Below are 20,480 nucleotides of genomic sequence, written 5' to 3'. Positions count from 1 at the left end.
GAAGCTACTTTGTATCTTTGAAGATAGGGAGAGAATATCACCCGCCTGCATAAAACAAGAAATTTATAACATTTAGAAAACAAGAAATAAGCTTTTAAATAAAAAAGATAGAAATAAAGCAAGGTAATCTCCCAGAAGGTAAACTAACATAGAGAGGTTTGAATAATTTAAGAAAATTTTTTTTAAAAAGTAAAAAAAATAAACCCAGTAGTTCAAATTTTACTATCATGCCTTGTGCAGTGGCTTGAACCTGTAATCCCAGCTACTTTGGAGGCTGAGGTTTTTGAGACCAGGAGTTTGAGACCAGCCTGGGCAATATAGTAAGATGCTCATCTTGTATTAACATTAAACATATATATATACACACATATATATAAAATATTTATTTAAATATATATGGACACATATGTATTTACTATCAGGTATATAAAGGAAAAAAAATAGAGAAAATGTGTATATCCTGGATGGAATTTTTAAAAATATAGATTTGTATAACCTCAAACTCAGAGATTCTGATTTGAGAGCTCAAGGTCAGACCCTGAAACTATAATTTTACAAATGTCTCCTATGATTTTCATTCCATGGCAGTTGCTGAAGAAAGCTGTTGTTATTTGAAATTACCTTCAATTAGAAGGTTGGGTAGGAGAAGGCATAGAGAACAGAAGGAAATTGGTGAACCAGAAAAGCTGAGTCCTCATCTCAAAAACATTTATCTTCTAATCCTCTACCCATATATCCTGTAAAAGTTGTATCCATAGGGAAACAAAAAAGCTTATATTTCACCTCAAGGATAAAGAGAGGTGATCCAATATCCTGCAGAGTTTATGCTTTGTTTTTCTAAGAAAGATCTCTCTGCAAAAGGACAAGACTTGAGAAATGTGTTTTGTTATAGAAGATGCAGAGTTCCAGGAAAATCAAAATATGGTGGAGAGGTTAGTTAGTGGAAGAGAGGAGGAAGTGTGCCCTCCTGGAATCATATAAGGATGCATCCCATTCATTAAAGGCAGCCCAAACCTTTGGAAGGATGTTGATTGTCCTGTGCTTGATCAAACAAGGAGAAATCAGACCCTATTAAGTGTACGAATCTCTTTTCTAGCCCAATATTCTAAATTCTTCTACTATGGCATGCTGCCAGACGCCCAGAATTTATAAAAACTTATTCAAGAAAAGCTATGAATGTGATAGTAAAAAAGTGAGAGGATTGTAGGATGCTAATGGCTAATCATGTAGAAATTCTTTAAAAAATATTACAATTCTAGGTTCCAGCTTATACTCTTACTGAAAGAAAATTATATGTGAATCATAGTGACTGACTTAATGAATAATACTAATAAGAGAAATAAGAGTTAAAGCTGTTGAACACTGTATGCTGAACTCTGATAAAGCATTTTACATGTGTCTACTTATTTAAGTTCACAATAACCCTGTAAGGTAGGTTGAAGTGGTAAAGTAACATACCCAAGTTCTTACATTTCAGGTCAGTTGTCAGAGAAAGAATTTGAATCTAACAGGCTGGCTTCAGAATCCATCTTTTTTTTTTTCATGTTTAACCTATTTTTATTCATGCTTGCCTTGGGATGGGGAATAGACCATTCAGTAAAAACAAAATGTCTTATCATATACAACCTTTAAACTACAATAATAATGTACCTTTATTACTTCTATGCACACCAGAATCTGTCTTAACCACTAAACTTATAAGCTTTAAGCTGACCATGGAAATGAATAAAACACCATAAAAGTATGACAAGATGGGGAAGGCCAACAGCTAGGACAAAAAGAATAAGAACAGGTGAAGGATAGAGTAAAATGATAGGAAGAGTACTATTAACTTCAAATCTACTGGGATACAACATGAAAAATAACAGGCAAAGGATTTTGCAGCAAAATTACAGATGCTATCTTAGGTACCACCAAGATTTGGTGGCATGTAAATCATGGCTAGAATGTGGATAATGCAATAAACAGATCTAATAGAAAGAAGAAGAATTGTAGTATCAAACACTCTGTAAACCAACTCATTTTAAAGTGGATCATCTGGTGGAGAACATTTAGTTGAGAATTAACAGATAATTAAAAAGTAAAAGCTTTGAGAAAGTAAAGAAAGATTGTGGAACCTGACATAGCTACCATGTTTCTAGTGCTAATTATAAAACTCCCCAAATCTAGTAGTGATGGTCCTCCTTCTTTGCTCCTCAGGAAGCAGATGCAGTGGAAAGAGTATGAGCACTAACATAGCACAAAACTGGGTTTAAATCCCATGTCTATGATTTATTGTTTTGACTTTTTGAAAAACTACTGACATTTCCTGAGACTCAACTGGAAAATGAGAACAATTTTCCTTACCATATTCTTTTGAAATAATTAATTTAAAATAACACATGAAATACATTACAGGTCCACTAAATGTCAGTCCTCTTCTGCTGGAACTCTTGTTATGCTGAAAATTGAAAATATAATAAATGTTTGACTTTCTTTGCTAACCACATGGCCTCCTGAAGATGAAGGAGAAAAACCACCCTGCTGCACTGATTGCTGAACAATCAGAGAAACTGAAATGGAATCAGACAAAATAAAGGATATTGTAGGTGGTGAAAACATAATGAAAACCTTGAGATCTACCCACACCATCTTGGAATATGTGATAATAAACACAGTCATGCGGTGAAGCAATGGTATGTTCTATTAAATGCAAGTAATTTGTTTTCAGAGTAGGACGTACTTCACACTATAAATTATTAAAATTTCCTTCCAGTATTTTCCCCTGTATACTATAATTTGACATCAATGGTAGGCACCCTCCTAACTAAACAATGGATCAAAGAAGAAATTGCGAGGGAAATTAGAAAATAATTTGATACTAATGAAAATAAAAACACAATGTACCACAACTTATAGGATGCAACTAAATCAATACTTAGGGGGAAATTTATACCTGTAAATTCCTATATGAAGAAAAGAAAGATCTCAAATCAATAAGTTAACCTCAGACCTTAAGAAACTAAAAAATGATGAGCAAACTAAGTCACAAGCAAGCAGAAGGAAGGAAATAATAAAGATGAGAGTGTATATAACTGAAAGAGAGAATAGAAAAACAAGAGAGAAAATCGATGTAACCAAAATTAGTTCTTTGAAAGGACTAAGAAAATTGGCAAAACTTTTGCTTAGCTTGACCAAGAAAAAAAGAGAGAAAAATATATTAAAATCAGGAATAAAAGAGGGAGCATTGTTAATGAGTTTATAAAATTAAAAATGATTATAAGGAAATACTAGGAACAATTGTATAACAAATAATTAGATTAACCTAAATGAAATGGACAAATTTCGGAAAACAGAAACACATCTCTGAAACTAACTCAAGATGAAATTTTAAAATCTTAGTAGACTTTTAAAAGAATTTGAACTAGTAATCAAAAAAACTTCCCACAAAGAAAAAGCCTGGGTCCAGATGGCTTTCCTGGTAAATTCTACCAAACATTTAATAGACTAACACCAATCGTTCGCCAACTCTTCCATAAAAAATAGAAGAGGAGGAAAAACTTTCCAACTTATTTTATGAGTCCATATACAAAAACCAAAGACATCAGAAGAAAAGAAAACAACAGACCAACATCTCCTATGAATATAGTCAGAAAAATCATTAACACAATACTAGTAAACTGAATCCAGCAACATATAAAAAGGATTATATATCATGACCAAGTGGCATTTGTCCCAGGAATGAAAAGTTGTTCTAATATATAAAAATCTGTCACTGTAACACATTATGTTAATAGAATAAAGGACAAAACCTTCATAATCATTTCAATAGGTAGAGAAAAAGCATTTAACAAAACAAAACCCAAAACCTTTTCATTATAAAAATACTCAGCAAACGAGGTACAGATTAGAACAGAACTTCTTCAACTTGATAAAGAGCATGTATTTTTTTTTTTTGAGACGGAGTCTCGCTCTGTCGCCCAGGCTGGAGTGCAGTGGCGAGATCTCGGCTCACTGCAAGCTCCGCCTCCCGGGTTCACGCCATTCTCTTGCCTCAGCCTCCAAGTAGCTGGGACTACAGGCGCGCACTACCACGCCCGGCTAATTTTTTTTTGTATTTTTTAGTAGAGACGGGGTTTCACCGTGTTAGCCAGAATGGTCTCAATCTCCTGACCTCGTGATCTGCCCGCCTCGGCCTCCCGAAGTGCTGGGATTACAGGCGTGAGCCACCGCGCCTGGCCAGAGCATGTATTTTTGAAAACCCACAGCTAACGTCAGACTTAGTGCTGAAAGATTGATTGCTTTCACTCTAAGATAAGGAACAGGACAAGAATGTCCACTCTTGCCACTTAATTCAACATTGTACTGGAGGTTCTATTATGGTCAATTATGAAATAAAAATAAATAAAAGGCATCTGAGTATAAGAAATAAAACTGACTCTATTCATACCCGACATTATCTTGTATATAGAAAATAATAAGAAACCCACAGAAAAACTGTTAAAACTAATAAATGAATTCATCAAGGATGCAGGATATAAGATCAATACACAAAAGTCAACTGTATTTCTATACACTAATAATAAAAGATTAGAAAATGAGGTTAATAAAACAATTCTATTTACAGTAGCATCAAAAATATTGAGGAATAAATTTAACAAAAGATATGTAAGACTTATACACTGAAAAAGCTCTAAAACATCATTGAAATAAGTATTTAAAAAGTAACGAGGCCAGGCGCCGTGGCTCACCCCTATAATCCCAGCACTTTGGGAGGCTGAGATGGGCAGATCACTTGAGCTCAGGTGCTCAAGGCGAGGCTGGCCAACATGGTGAAACCCCATTGCTACAAAAATACAAAAATTAGCTAGGCCTGATGGCAGGTTCCTGTAATCCCAGCCACTTGATAAGCTGAGGCCGGAGAATTGCTTGAACCTGGGAGGCGGAGTTGCAGTGAGCCATGATCATGCCGTTGCACTCCAGCCTGGACAACACAGTGAGACTCCATCTCAAAAATAAATAAATAACTAAAAATAAAAATAATAAATAATAAATTAAAAAATAAAAACTAAATAAAAAACCTATTCTATGTTCATATATTGGAACACTTAATATTGTTAAGATAGCAATACTCCCCAAATTGATTTACAGATTCAATGTGATTCCCAAAAAAATTCCACATGCCTTTTTTTTTGGCAAAAATGTACAAGCTGGTACTAAAATTCATATAGAAATTCAAAAGACAGAACTGCTAAAACAATCTAATAAAAGAAGAACTAATTTGGGAAATTAACATATCTCAATTTCAAAACTTACTACAAACTTCAGTAATCGAGATAGTGTGATACTGGCATAAAATCAGTCATATAAATTAAGGAATAGAATTTGAGAGTCCAAGAATAAACCTTTACATTGAAGGTCAATTGATTTTTGACAAGGATGCTAAGGTCCTCCAGTGGGGAAGGAATCATCTTTTCAACAAATGGTGCTGGGACAACCAGATAACCATATGCAAAATAATTCAGCAGAATTCCTATCTGAAACCAAATACAAAAACTAACTCAAAGTAGATAATAGATCTAACCATAAGGGTTAAAACTATGAAACTTTTAGAAGGTAATATAGGAGTAAATCTTCATGTCCTCAGATTAGGCAACAGTTTCTCAGATATGACACCAAAAGCACAAGTGGCAAAAGCAGGAAAAAAAAAAAAAAGATAAATAAGACATCATCAAAATTTAACAGGTATTGTTTCAAAGAATACCATCAAGAAAGTAGAAATACAGCCCACAGCATGGGAGAAAATATTTGCAAATTGTGTATCTGACAAGGCACTTGTATCTAGCATATACAAAGAACACTTACAACTCAATAATAAAAAGGCAAACAATCAAATCATGGGCAAAGAGGTGAATAGACCTATCTCTCCAATGAAGATAAACAAATGGCCAATAGGCACATGAAAAGATATTTGACATCATTAGTTATCAGGGAAATGTAAATCAAAACTACAATGAGAGGCTGGGTACCATGGCTCATGCGTGTAATCCCAGCACTTTGGGAGGCCGTGTTGGGTGGATCACTTCAGGCCAGGAGTTTGAGACCAATCTGGCCAACATGGTGAAACCCTGTCTCTACTAAAAACACAAAAATTAGCTTGGTGTGGTGGCACATGCCTGTAATCCTAACTACTTGAGAGGCTGAGGCACGAGAATTGCTTGAGCCTTGGAGGCAGAGGTTGCAGTAAGTGGAGATTGTGCCTCAAACAAAACAAAACAAAACAAAAACCCACATTTGAGATTCTACTTCACATCTATTAGGAGGTCTTGAATCAAAAGGTCCAGCAGTAATTCTTGTCAAGGATGTAGAGAAAGCAGAACCCTCATACTCTTCTGCTGGCAATGTAGAATGGTACAACCACTTTGGAAACCAGTCTAGTCGTTTCTAAAATTATTAAACATAGAGTTACTATATGACCCAGAATTTTACTCCTGGGGATATACCCAAAAGAAATACAAACGTATGTCCACACGAAGATTTGTATACAACTTTTCAGAGCCATTGTTACATATTTCCATTTATATAATATGTTGTAAAGTTTTACTTGTATCAACCATTGATTAAATGTTAGTCATATTAATGTTAAAGTATTTAACTTTGCACTTGATTTTAATTAGACTTACTCATTTCTTGCTTGAGATTCTCAATAGAGCTCTGATAATCGAAACAATAGACATAAAAGAATTCACTTATTTTGGTGTAGCTTTTGGCCAATTAGCACTTGGCAAACAACAACCAGAATATTATCTGAGGTCAGCGTTAACAATTCTTTAATTTTCCTTGCATGTAAATGAGTACATGTGCACACATACAATATTTCTTTCATTGAAGCCACCAAGTAAGTGGCAGGTCAAAAAGAAAAGAAAAAAAGGCAAAATCATGTTTAAAACACCCATAGAAAAGATAACTCTCAAAATTGACTATATTTTCATTAAATTTAAGTTCAGGATAGAGAACTTGCTTAGCAGGTGAATCAGTTTGGATTAGGCTTGGATCCTTATAACAACAGCGACAACAAAAATCCCAAATAAAAGTAGCTATACAAGCAGAAGTTTATTTTTCTCACATAAAAGCAATCCTGAGGTTGGCAGTCAAGGGCTGGCATAAGTGTTCCACAATGTCATCAGGAAACCAGACTCTTTTCAGCTTCCCACTCCATATCTGGATGTGATCCTTGTTCAGCAGTATCATCTACTTTGAACAGTAAAATGAAAGAAGACAAAAAGGGCTCACCTAACACTTCTTATGACTGATCACTGACACTTAGTCATACAACTAACTGTAACAGACCCTTGGAAGTGTAATCCTTTAGTTAAGCTAAAAGTATACAGAGCTACACTAAGGAAGGAGGAGAAAGTGAAAGGGAGGCAATACCTAGAAATCTCTGCTATAAGAGTGGTGTAACAATCATCAAAATTTCTGTCATTTTGAGTCTAACCAAGCAATGAGCATAAACAAGTTGTATTTATAAACTGCACTTAGAAATTTTCAGTGAGTTTCCATAAATCAAATGTAAACTTTTAAGTTTTTCTTCTACTTTTACGTGCCAGTGGTAATTATCCTGCAGCCATGTTACTTATATATATTTTTCAAAAGCTGTGTGCCAGATCAAAAAGTTATAATGTCCAGAGGGGCGGAGCAAGATGGCAGAATAGGAACAGCTCCAGTCTCCAACTCCCAGCGCGAGCGACACAGAAGACCGGTGATTTCTGCATTTTCAACTGAGGTACTGGGGTCATCTCACTGGGGAGTGCCGGACAATCGGTGCTGGTCAGCTGCTGCAGCCCGACCAGCGAGAGCTGAAGCAGGGTGAGGCATCGCCTCACCTGGGAAGTGCAAGGGGGAAGGGAATCCCTTTTCCTAGCCAGGGGAACTGAGACACACAACACCTGGAAAATCAGGTAATTCCCACCCCAATACTGCGCTTTAAGCAACGGGCACACCAGGAGAATATATCCCACACCTGGCCGGGAGGGTCCCACGCCCACGGAGCCTCCCTCATTGCTAACACAGCAGTCTGCAGCGATCTAACCGCAAGGCAGCAGCGAGGCTGGGGGAGGGGCGCCCGCCATTGCTGAGGCTTAAGTAGGTAAACAAAGCCGCTGGGAAGCTCGAACTGGGTGGAGTTCACAGCAGCTCAAGGAAACCTGCCTGTCTCTGTAGACTCCACCTCTGGGGACAGGGCACAGGTAAAAAACAACAGGGGAAGCAGCAGAGGCCTGTGCAGACGAGAATGACTCTGTCTGACAGCTTTGAAGAGAGCACTGGATCTCCCAACACGGAGGTTGAGATCTGAGAACGGACAGACCGCCTGCTCAAGTGGGTCCCTGACCCCTGAGTAGCCTAACTGGGAGACATCCCCAACTAGGGGCAGTCTGACACCCCACACCTCACAGGGTGGAGTACACCCCTGAGAGGAAACTTCCAAAGTAAGAATCAGACAGGTATACTCGCTGTTCAGCAATATTCTATCTTCTGCAACCTCTGCTGCTGATACCTAGGCAAACAGGGTCTGGAATGGACCTCAAGCAATCTCCAACAGACCTATAGCTGAGGGTCCTGACTGTCAGAAGGAAAACTATCAAACAGGAAGGACACCTGTACCAAAACCCCATCAGTACGTCACCATCATCAAAGACCAGAGACAGATAAAACCACAAAGATGGGGAAAAAGCAGGGTAGAAAAGCTGGAAATTCAAAAAATAAGAGTGCATCTCCCCCTGCAAAGGAGCGCAGCCCATCCCCAGCAACGAATCAAAGCTGGTCAGAGAATGAATTTGACGAGATGAGAGAAGAAGGCTTCAGTCCATCAAACTTCTCAGAGCTAAAGGAGGAATTACGTACCCAGCGCAAAGAAACTAAAAATCTTGAAAAAAGAGTGGAAGAATTGACAGCTAGACTAATCAATGCAGAGAAGGTCATAAACGAAATGACAGAGATGAAAACCATGACACGAGAAATACGTGACAAATGCACAAGCTTCAGTAACCGACTCGATCAACTGGAAGAAAGAGTATCAGCGATTGAGGATCAAATGAATGAAATGAAGCGAGAAGAGAAACCTAAAGAAAAAAGAAGAAAAAGAAATGAACAAAGCCTGCAAGAAGTATGGGATTATGTAAAAAGACCAAATCTACGTCTGATTGGGGTGCCTGAAAGTGAGGGGGAAAATGGAACCAAGTTGGAAAACACTCTTCAGGATATCATCCAGGAGAACTTCCCCAACCTAGTAGGGCAGGCCAACATTCAAATAAAGGAAATACAGAGAACGCCACAAAGATACTCCTCCAGAAGAGAAACTCCAAGACACATAATTGCCAGATTCACCAAAGTTGAAATGAAGGAAAAAATCTTAAGGGCAGCCAGAGAGAAAGGTCGGGTTACCCACAAAGGGAAGCCCATCAGACTAACAGCAGATCTCTCGGCAGAAACTCTACAAGCCAGAAGAGAGTGCGGGCCAATATTCAACGTTCTTAAAGAAAAGAATTTTAAACCCAGAATTTCATATCCAGCCAAACTAAGTTTCGTAAGTGAAGGAGAAATAAAATCCTTTACAGATAAGCAAATGCTTAGAGATTTTGTCACCACCAGGCCTGCCTTACAAGAGACCCTGAAGGAAGCCCTAAACATGGAAAGGAACAACTGGTACCAGCCATTGCAAAAACATGCCAAAATGTAAAGACCATCGAGGCTAGGAAGAAACTGCATCAACTAACGAGCAAAATAACCAGTTAATATCATAATGGGAGGATCAAGTTCACACATAACAATATTAATCTTAAATGTTAATGGACTAAATGCTCCAATTAAAAGACACAGACTGGCAAACTGGATAAAGAGTCAAGACCCATCAGTCTGCTGTATTCAGGAGACCCATCTCACATGCAGAGACATACATAGGCTCAAAATAAAGGGATGGAGGAAGATCTACCAAGCAAATAGAGAACAAAAAAATGCAGGGGTTGCAAACCTAGTCTCTGATAAAACAGACTTTAAACCATCAAAGATCAAAAGAGACAAAGAAGGCCATTACATAATGGTAAAGGGATCAATTCAACAGGAAGAGCTAACTATCCCAAATATATATGCACCCAATACAGGAGCACCCAGATTCATAAAGCAAGTCCTTAGAGACTTACAAAGAGACTTAGACTCCCATACAATAATAATGGGAGACTTCAACACTCCACTGTCAACATTAGACAGATCAACGAGACAGAAAGTTAACAAGGATATCCAGGAATTGAACTCATCTCTGCACCAAGCGGACCTAATAGACATCTATAGAACTCTCCACCCCAAATCAACAGAATATACATTCTTCTCAGCACCACATCGCACTTATTCCAAAATTGACCACATAATTGGAAGTAAAGCACTCCTCAGCAAATGTAAAAGAACAGAAATTATAACAAACTGTCTCTCAGACCACAGTGCAATCAAACTAGAACTCAGGACTAAGAAACTCAATCAAAACCGCTCAACTACATGAAAACTGAACAACCTGCTCCTGAATGACTACTGGGTACATAACGAAATGAAAGCAGAAATACAGATGTTCTTTGAAATCAATGAGAACAAAGATACAACATACCAGAATCTCTGGGACACATTTAAAGCAGTGTGTAGAGGGAAATTTATAGCACTAAATGCCCACAAGAGAAAGCTGGAAAGATCTAAAATTGACACTCTAACATCACAATTAAAAGAACTAGAGAGGCAACGGCAAACACATTCAAAAGCTAGCAGAAGGCAAGAAATGACTAAGATCAGAGCAGAACTGAAGGAGATAGAGACACAAAAAACCCTCCAAAAAATCAATGAATCCAGGAGTTGGTTTTTTGAAAAGATCAACAAAATTGACAGACCGCTAGCAAGACTAATAAAGAAGAAAAGAGAGAGGAATCAAATAGACACAATAAAAAATGATAAAGGGGATATCACCACCGACCCCACAGAAATACAAACTGCCATCAGAGAATACTATAAACACCTCTACGCAAATCAACTAGAAAATCTAGAAGAAATGGATAATTTCCTGGACACTTACACTCTTCCAAGAATAAATCAGGAAGAAGTTGAATCCCTGAATAGACCAATAGCAGGCTCTGAAATTGAGGCAACAATCAACAGCCTACCCACCAAAAAAAGTCCAGGACCAGATGAATTCACAGCTGAATTCTACCAGAGGTACAAGGAGGAGCTAGTACCATTCCTTCTGAAACTATTCCAATCAATAGAAAAAGAGGGAATCCTCCCTAACTCATTTTATGAGGCCAACATCATCCTGATACCAAAGCCTGGCAGAGACACAACAAAAAAAGAGAATTTTAGACCAATATCCCTGATGAACATCGATGCAAAAATCCTCAATAAAATACTGGCAAACCGGATTCAGCAGCACATCAAAAAGCTTATCCACCATGATCAAGTGGGCTTCATCCCTGGGAGGCAAGGCTGGTTCAACATTCGCAAATCAATAAACGTAATCCAGCATATAAACAGAACCAAAGACAAGAACCACATGATTATCTCAATAGATGCAGAAAAGGCTTTTGACAAAATTCAACAGCCCTTCATGCTAAAAACGCTCAATAAATTCGGTATTGATGGAACGTACCTCAAAATAATAAGAGCTATTTATGACAAACCCACAGCTAATATCATACTGAATGGGCAAAAACTGGAAAAATTCCCTTTGAAAACTGGCACAAGACAGGGATGCCCTCTCTCACCACTCCTATTCAACATAGTGTTGGAAGTTCTGGCTAGGGCAATCAGGCAAGAGAAAGAAATCAAGGGTATTCAGTTAGGAAAAGAAGAAGTCAAATTGTCCCTGTTTGCAGATGACATGATTGTATATTTAGAAAACCCCATTGTCTCAGCCCAGAATCTCCTTTAGCTGATAAGCAACTTCAGCAAAGTCTCAGGATACAAAATTAATGTGCAAAAATCACAAGCATTCTTATACACCAGTAACAGACAAACAGAGAGCCAAATCATGAATGAACTTCCATTCACAATTGCTTCAAAGAGAATAAAATACCTAGGAATCCAACTTACAAGGGATGTCAAGGACCTCTTCAAGGAGAATGACAAACCACTGCTCAGTGAAATCAAAGAGGACACAAACAAATGGAAGAACATACCATGCTCATGGATAGGAAGAATCAATATCGTGAAAATGGCCATACTCCCCAAGGTTATTTATAGATTCAATGCCATCCCCATCAAGCTACCAATGAGTTTCTTCACAGAATTGGAAAAAACTGCTTTAAAGTTCATATGGAACCAAAAAAGAGCCTGCATCGCCAAGACAATCCTAAGTCAAAAGGACAAAGCTGGAGGCATCACGCTACCTGACTTCAAACTATACTACAAGGCTACAGTAACCAAAACAGCATGGTACTGGTACCATAACAGAGATATAGACCAACGGAACAGAACAGAGTCCTCAGAAATAATACCACACATCTACAGCCATCTGATCTTTGACAAACCTGAGAGAAACAAGAAATGGGGAAAGGATTCCCTATTTAATAAATGGTGCTGGGAAAATTGGCTAGCCATAAGTAGAAAGCTGAAACTGGATCCTTTCCTTACTCCTTATATGAAGATTAATTCAAGATGGATTAGAGACTTAAATGTTAGACCTAATACCATAAAAACCCTAGAAGAAAATCTAGGTAGTACCATTCAGGACATAGGCATGGGCAAGGACTTCATGTCTAAAACACCAAAAGCAACAGCAGCAAAAGCCAAAATTGACAAATGGGATCTAATTAAACTAAAGAGCTTCTGCACAGCAAAAGAAACTACCATCAGAGTGAACAGGCAACCTACAGAATAGGAGAAAATTTTTGCAATCTACTCATCTGACAAAGGGCTAATATCCAGAATCTACAAAGAACTCAAACAAATTTACAAGAAAAAAAACAACCCCATCAAAAAGTGGGCAAAGGATATGAACAGACATTTCTCAAAAGAAGACATTCATACAGCCAACAGACACATGAAAAAATGCTCATCATCACTCGCCATCAGAGAAATGCAAATCAAAACCACAATGAGACACCATCTCACACCAGTTAGAACGGCAATCATTAAAAAGTCAGGAAACAACAGGTGTTAGAGAGGATGTGGAGAAATAGGAACACTTTTACACTGTTGGTGGGATTGTAAACTAGTTCAACCATTATGGAAAACAGTATGGCGATTCCTCAAGGATCTAGAACTAGATGTACCATATGACCCAGCCATCCCACTACTGGGTATATACCCAAAGGATTATAAATTATTCTACTACAAAGACACATGCACACGTATGTTTATTGTGGCACTATTTACAATAGCAAAGACTTGGAATCAACCCAAATGTCCATCTGTGACAGACTGGATTAAGAAAATGTGGCACATATACACCATGGAATACTATGCAGCCATAAAAAAGGATGAGTTTGTGTCCTTTGTAGGGACATGGATGCAGCTGGAAACCATCATTCTCAGCAAACTATCGCAAGAACAGAAAACCAAACACCGCATGTTCTCACTCATAGGTGGGAACTGAACAATGAGATCACTTGGACTCGGGAAGGGGAACATCACACACTGGGGCCTATCATGGGGAGGGGGGAGGGGAGAGGGATTGCATTGGGGAGTTATACCTGATATAAATGATGAATTGATGGGTGCTGACGAGTTGATGCGTGCAGCACACCAACATGGCACAAGTATACATATGTAACAAACCTGCACGTTATGCACATGTACCCTAGAACTTGAAGTATAATAAAAATAAATAAATTTTTTTAAAAAGTTATAATGTCCAATACAATGAACTCTGTTTTCAATCACTGTGCAAAAAGGAGCAATGTTTAGAAAAAGCAAATAATCATTTAAGTAATGGCAGAGTCTGAAACAGTTTATAGGGTACCACGTCGATTTCTCACCAAACATGGAGACTTTTCCCCCTGTAGTTACTTGAAGATGGCTGTAAATTATTTGATTCCTCCTATTGAGGCTGGATTCTACTTCTCCTCTCAGTAACCTGGCTATCCCTGTAATATGTTTCCATTAATAGAATGCAGTACAAGAAATACTATGTAACTTCTGGCACTAAGTCTCAAGGGATTTACAGTGTTTGCCTTCATTGCTTGAAATACTTTATTTTGGAACCCAGTTGCCACATTCTTAGAAGTCTAAGCCAAGTTGAGAAGTCATGAGAAGAAGAAACAAAATACAAGCCAATGCTAACTGCCAGTCATGTATATGAATTATATTGGATGATGGAGCCCAGTCAGACCTGCAGATGTCTGCAGCCTCAGCTGAGACAAAGAGTAAATAGACTAAAACAATCCAGATGAACCTGACAAGCCTTATGAAATATGGTACATTTTTGGGCCACTAAAATTTATTATATAATAATATATAACTGATACACACACATAACTGACACACACACCCTCCCATGTTAAATCAGCAATAAAATACAATTTGTTTTCACATGGCATTAGACTGAAAATATTTGTTGTCTTTCTCAAATAATGATTCTTAAACTTGTTAAATCATTAGGAAATGCCCATTGCTCCTTATGAATCAAGACTATGTCTTCTCACCTTTAAATCCATACTGCCTGGACTAGTAGTAGACTGAGTCACATGTAAATATTTATTTAATAAAAGATGCTTTTCAAGAGATACACATTTATAATGTCAAAAGTAAGTGAGGTATAGAGAATGAAAACTTTTTGATAAGCACTGTAAAAATCTCAATAAAAGATTTATTCTTTTGGAAATTATTTTGAGCATTTTAAAGAGAATGACATTTACAGTAGAATGCTTTCCTTCAATAAAAAAAGGAAGGAATAAAAAAGAAAACCACTTTTGGTAATCTCTCATTTTGTTAGGCATATTAAATTGACCTTTGATTTCTGGCTATTTTTCGAAACATATTTCCTGTACTGTTTGTAGAGTTCTTCAAGTTTAAAGTTCAGAGCCAAATTTGTATTTCATATATTTTTACTACATTGTAAAGAACAAGACTTTAGACTACAGACATTTTTTAGATCCCCTTCATGTGATTACTTTGTGAATTTAATAGTCTATACTATTTAAATCTCTCCTTTCTAATTCTAAAAGGTGATATGGAGTCTGTGCATGACTAAGAATTCAATGTAAAGATAAATTTTAATTATAATTTATAATTTTTCTATACTACTGAGTAAGTAATTATGAAAAATAGCTCAAGAAAATATTCTTTATATTCTTAAATTTACAAAAATTATGTGGCTTAGAAAGAAAGACATTTCATTTAAGAATATCTCCTTATTTAAGAATGTAAATAATTTATTTCAAGAAATTAATTTCTTGAGTAATCTAGAAAGAGTATGAGTAATCAAGAAATTACTCATACCTTAAAACTATATAAAGAAAATATAATAAACAATATGAACTATTATCAGAACTACATAATCACTGTACCTTTGTACACAACAAACATATTCCATGATTTTAATAGAATTTCAGGCATTTATTAAAGATATCACTGATTGCATGGCATCTATGAAACATTTCAATTTAGATAGCTTCGCAATGGCTGACTAAAGGTACCCAGCACTTACCTCCTCCACAAAGAAGGACAAAAGAGCAAGTAGATAGCCCCATGTTGAATGGAGTTTCTAAGACAGAACACAGGAATTCAGCAAGGAAACTTCTGAAGCACCAAAGGACAGAGAATCAAAGCAGTCAGCCTAGTCAGTATTTGCTTGGAGCCAGGAGGAACTCCTCACTGAGGGGAAAATGTAAGCAAAATATCCCCAGTGAGCCATGTTCCCACGCAAACTCCTGCAATCCAGCCAAGGGAGAGCCTCTCAGCCCACATGGGCCCCAAGACTAGTATAGGGAGTTGCCTGGAGCCCATGCAAGGGCTTGGTTCCAGAGATGGACTTTGCACTGGATCCCACACATGATAGAGACCCAAGCAACTGCAGCACAGCACCATTTTGAGACCCCACCTTCCACCTAACTACATCTTGCTCTACCTGCATCTTCACAACCTTGGAGCCACACTGCCAACCCTCGGAGGGTTGTAGTGTTATGATGTCAACTGGACCCAGCAGTACAGCACGTTGCCTAGCACTCTAGCCACACAATATCCTAGACCCCAAAGAAGAGGAGGTGAAATGCAACAAGGAGGCTGCCACTGGGACAAGGAGAGCTAAAGCATACACCTCCCAGAGCCTGAGAGCTGCACGCCCAGGGCTGCTGCTACCACTGTAAGCAACCTCCCTTCCTCTAGCAGCAAGGCCACTGCTCACGTCTTCAGGGGGCCTGGGTACTGGCATGAATGAGCATGTCATCCAGGTGCCCAGGGATCAATCTGCCCCACTTGTGGCCTTCAGTACCTGCACACACTACTGGGGGTCCTGAGGACAGTCCCACTCCATCACCACTGCTGTCTGTGCATGCTGCCTTGGGGCCTGGGAGTAGGCCTGCCCTGCCTGCTGCCACCAGTGCACACATGCACTGTCCAGGGACATAAGAAATGAGGCCACTCTGCCCACACTACCAGCACCCGCATGAACCTCCCTGGGGCCTGGTGACCAGCTCAGCCAGCCTACCACCACCACTGCTGGCACCTGTGCATGCCACTCAGGTTGGCCTGCTGCCACAATTACCACCAATGCCATGCATGCCATCCAGGAACAAAAGGCCCACCTGGCCCACCACTGCCAGCACCCAAGCAAGCTACTTGGAGGCCCAAGGACTGGTCTGCCTAGGCCTACCATTGCTGGCATGCACACACACTACTCAGGGGCCTGAAGACCTGCACACCCAACTCGCTGCTGCCACCACTGACATCCAAGGACTGGCCCTCCTGGGATCCCTGTCCTGTGCAAAACCTCACCATAGACTCTGCTAACTACTGCAACCTAAGCCACTGAGGAACTCACATACACTGATTATAGCAGAAAAAATTATACAGACACTATACTCCTGCAGCCACTCAGAATCAAAGCCAAATCATCCTACCCAACCAATGCTATAGATACATCTATAGAAAAAAGTCTTTCTGTACAAAAGCCAATCCATAAAATTCAAAGGAGTAACTCATACCAAATGCACAGATATCAACATAAGGACACAAGAAATACATAAAAGCAAGGAAACATGATGCCTCAAATGAAAAACAACACTTCTCCAGTAAAAGATCCCAAAGAAAAGAAAATCTATGAAATGCCTGGAAAATTATTCAAAATAATGTTACTAAAGAAACTAAGTGAGATGCAAGAGAATACAGATAAACAATACAAATAAATCAGAAAAACAATTTATGGCTATTTTGCCTGAGCAACCCTAGTGACAGGAGTCAAAGCAGCAGCATAGGTTGTCCCCATTTCCCTTCCCCTTTCCCTTATCAGGTTGACTTTCTGGGCCCTCCTACACTCCACAGACTCAGTCCCATGACATCCCAGTAACAAGAAAGACAGAACCCTGTGGAGAAGACCAGCAAGGAGAAACGAAGATGCAGGATAAAGAAGGTATTCTCTCTGAGAGAGTTGAGGAGCCAAAGCTAAAGTCCAAATACCCAAGCCTAGGACAAGAGCCCAGAGGCTCTGACTTCCTTATGGAGAGATTACAGAAAGGGAAAAGGTACTTTGTCTCAGGAGACTACAACATGGCCAAAGCCAAGATGAAGAATAAGCGGCTGCCAAGTGCAGAAGCAAACAAGAACCTGGTGACTAGTGACCACATTCTGCCCCAGAGAAAGTCCTTGGTTATCACCAGCAAGCTTACAGGGTAACCCAGGTTGCCCTCTCCTCCTACTCCTCACCCCACTGGATGACCAGCATATAGGCAGGGATGAAATGGGCACCTAGTCAGATCTCAGTTTCTAGGCAGAAATGATTGATTCTCCTAGTGGCTGTTAAGGGGGGGCTCTGAGTCCATTTCTTTGGTTAAATTGAGACTCCTACATCCTCCCTATAGTACAGGTAGGGCCCAGAAATAGGAAAGACTAAGATTGGATAATGCTGCAAATGCTTTCTCTCTTGTGAGAAACTGGAGAGATGTGATTTCTCCTTTTGGAGGAGAATATTCCAAAATTGATTAAGCTGAGCCTTGGGAATAATATGGCAGGTTTTACATCCAAAAGCTAACCTGACGTAGCTGGGAAAGGTAGATTAAATGAGACATGTTTTTGTGCTTCTAAGTGTTTTGTCCCTTATGCTGCTATTGCTTCATGTTTCCATTACGGCAGGTTTAGAAAATCTTTCAAAAGAAAGACAGACTTGCTTGCCTAAAACTACAATGCCCACTTAGTTCCCTTTACTTAGTATCTCTTGCAGTTTGCCCTGGCTCTTAAATAATTTAAAGATTGATGATCATTACTCACAGAAAATGGGCACTTTTTCTCTTACTCTCTTCCAGTATGTTGCTTTTGAAAGTATTGTGGGATAATGGGAAAAGCACTGGTTTAGGAGTCAAGGCATCTGGGTTCTAGTTCTACTTTGTCTTAGCAGAGCTCATGTATAACCTTTAAGTCATTTAGCCTCTCTGGATTTTAATTTCCTCATCACTAAAATATAGTTAAATATATACAAGATTGATTCTGATTCTAAAGCCCTATAACTTTCAGCAGAAAAACTCTGTATTGCTCATTGTAAAATTAAAAGTGAGGAAGGCAACAGGTGATGAAGTAATACTGTGGTGCTTTGAAATACTGTGAAAGTATTACACAGGGGAACCATTTGAGGGCTATATGACGAGAGAGAAAGTTGAGATTTGGGAATACAAATTCAGGCAGGCAAGTGAACCTGAACCTCATGTAGGGCATGGTCTTGAGGGTCAAAAAAAAAGAAGAAGAAGAAGGAGAAGGAGAAGGAGAAGGAGGAGAAGGAGAAGGAGAAGGAGAAGGAGAAGGAGGAGAAGGAGAAGGAGAAGGAGAAGAAGCTAGCCATGGAAGCTTCTTGCCTCTGACGCAGCCCACTTTTCCAGTCTACACTGGGGCCTTAGGTTCTTAAAAGCTGCTCTGGCAGCAGAACTGTGCACCTGGGAAGACATGCTCAATCATGTATGCATATGCAGTCAGATATAATATGATACCAGGTGTATTTTGGGGAAGGAGGAAGAAAAGGGATAAACTGAACTAGCCTTTGGGGCTTAGTACTACAGCAGAGCTGGATGAGGAGGTACTTAGGAGATGATTCACCTTGGAGGAAGCTGGGGAAAGTGTTTAGGGAGATGAGGAAGACTGAGAAATCTCTGCCTTCCCAGAACTTGGCAACCCAGCTCTTGTGTGATGTGGAGAAGCAGCAATGCTGGTGATTCATGAACAGGAGGAGGAAAGGACTTGAAAGTGACCAGCATCTACAGTCTAGTTCACCAGCTTGGACTGAATCTAACTGAATACAACCTGCTAGTTATAACAGAGAAGGCCAGGGTGAGAACTGACTATTCAAGAGAGCAAGATTCTGTAATCCTCTCTTGCCCTCTTATATCACAAATTCCAATATGCTAAACATGTGGCCCAATGAGAATGACTGATGAACTTGCTGATGTGCATATAGGGGGATAAGGTGTGTATGTACTTCTCTTCTGACTGGCCATTCAATTGTCAGGCTGTCATTCAGATTGGACAGGAGAAAGTTGGTGAGGAAGGAATGAAGAGAGCAGTATCCCTGGAGTCCCTGGCCCCTAGACTCTTTGGCTGTTATTTGTATATAATTTCTGTGCTTCTGGCTCCATTTCCTCATGCTATCACCCTTAATTTAAAGTCCATACGGGAAGGGGAAAATGCTGAACATCATTGTATAGTTTCTTCAATGGTCCTAGCAATGTTACACATAGATATGTCATATTATTACATATGTAAACTTTAAAAAGTCATGATCTAGATGAGAAATTCAAAAAAAGTTATAAAAAAGCTAAACAGAAATCCTGGAACTGAATAATTTAATCAATGAAATTTTTTAAATGCACCTGAGAGCTCAACAATAGATGAAGCCAAGCAGAAGAAAGAATTTTTGACATTGAAAACAGGTTTATAGAAATAAACCAGACAAAGAAAAAGAACTTTTAAAAAAGAAGAAGAAAGTCTATATAAGATATGGGACACTGTAAAGTGACTAAATATTCAAATGTGGCGTGATTTGGAAGGAGAAAAGATGAGCAAAATACAGAGAACCTATATAATGAAATAGTATCTGAAAATATCTGTAATAGATATAGACATCTGGATACAGGAAGCTCAAAAATTCTTAAACAGATTTAACTCAAAAATCTCTTCCCAAGGCACATTATCATCAAATTGTCAGAAAAAGACAAAGATTTCTAAAAACAAGAGAAAAGTGTCAAGTCTCAAATAAAAGAATCCTTATCAGACTAACAGCAGATTTCTCAACAAAAACTATGTAAATCCAGTAGAAACTGGAATGATATATT

At 38.7% G+C, this 20,480-nt stretch overlaps 1 pseudogene; it reads left to right on the top strand.

Annotated features, from left to right (window-relative positions):
* Positions 1–17,500: 17,500 nt before the first annotated feature.
* Positions 17,501–17,841, top strand: LOC104669240 (annotated as a pseudogene).
* Positions 17,842–20,480: the final 2,639 nt, after the last annotated feature.

The sequence above is a fragment of the Rhinopithecus roxellana genome, chromosome 14 (assembly GCF_007565055.1).
Source record: "Rhinopithecus roxellana isolate Shanxi Qingling chromosome 14, ASM756505v1, whole genome shotgun sequence".
Taxonomy (NCBI): Eukaryota; Metazoa; Chordata; class Mammalia; order Primates; family Cercopithecidae; genus Rhinopithecus; species Rhinopithecus roxellana.
The sequence above is the reverse complement of the archived record's forward strand: the minus strand, read 5'-3'. Positions and strand labels throughout refer to the sequence as shown.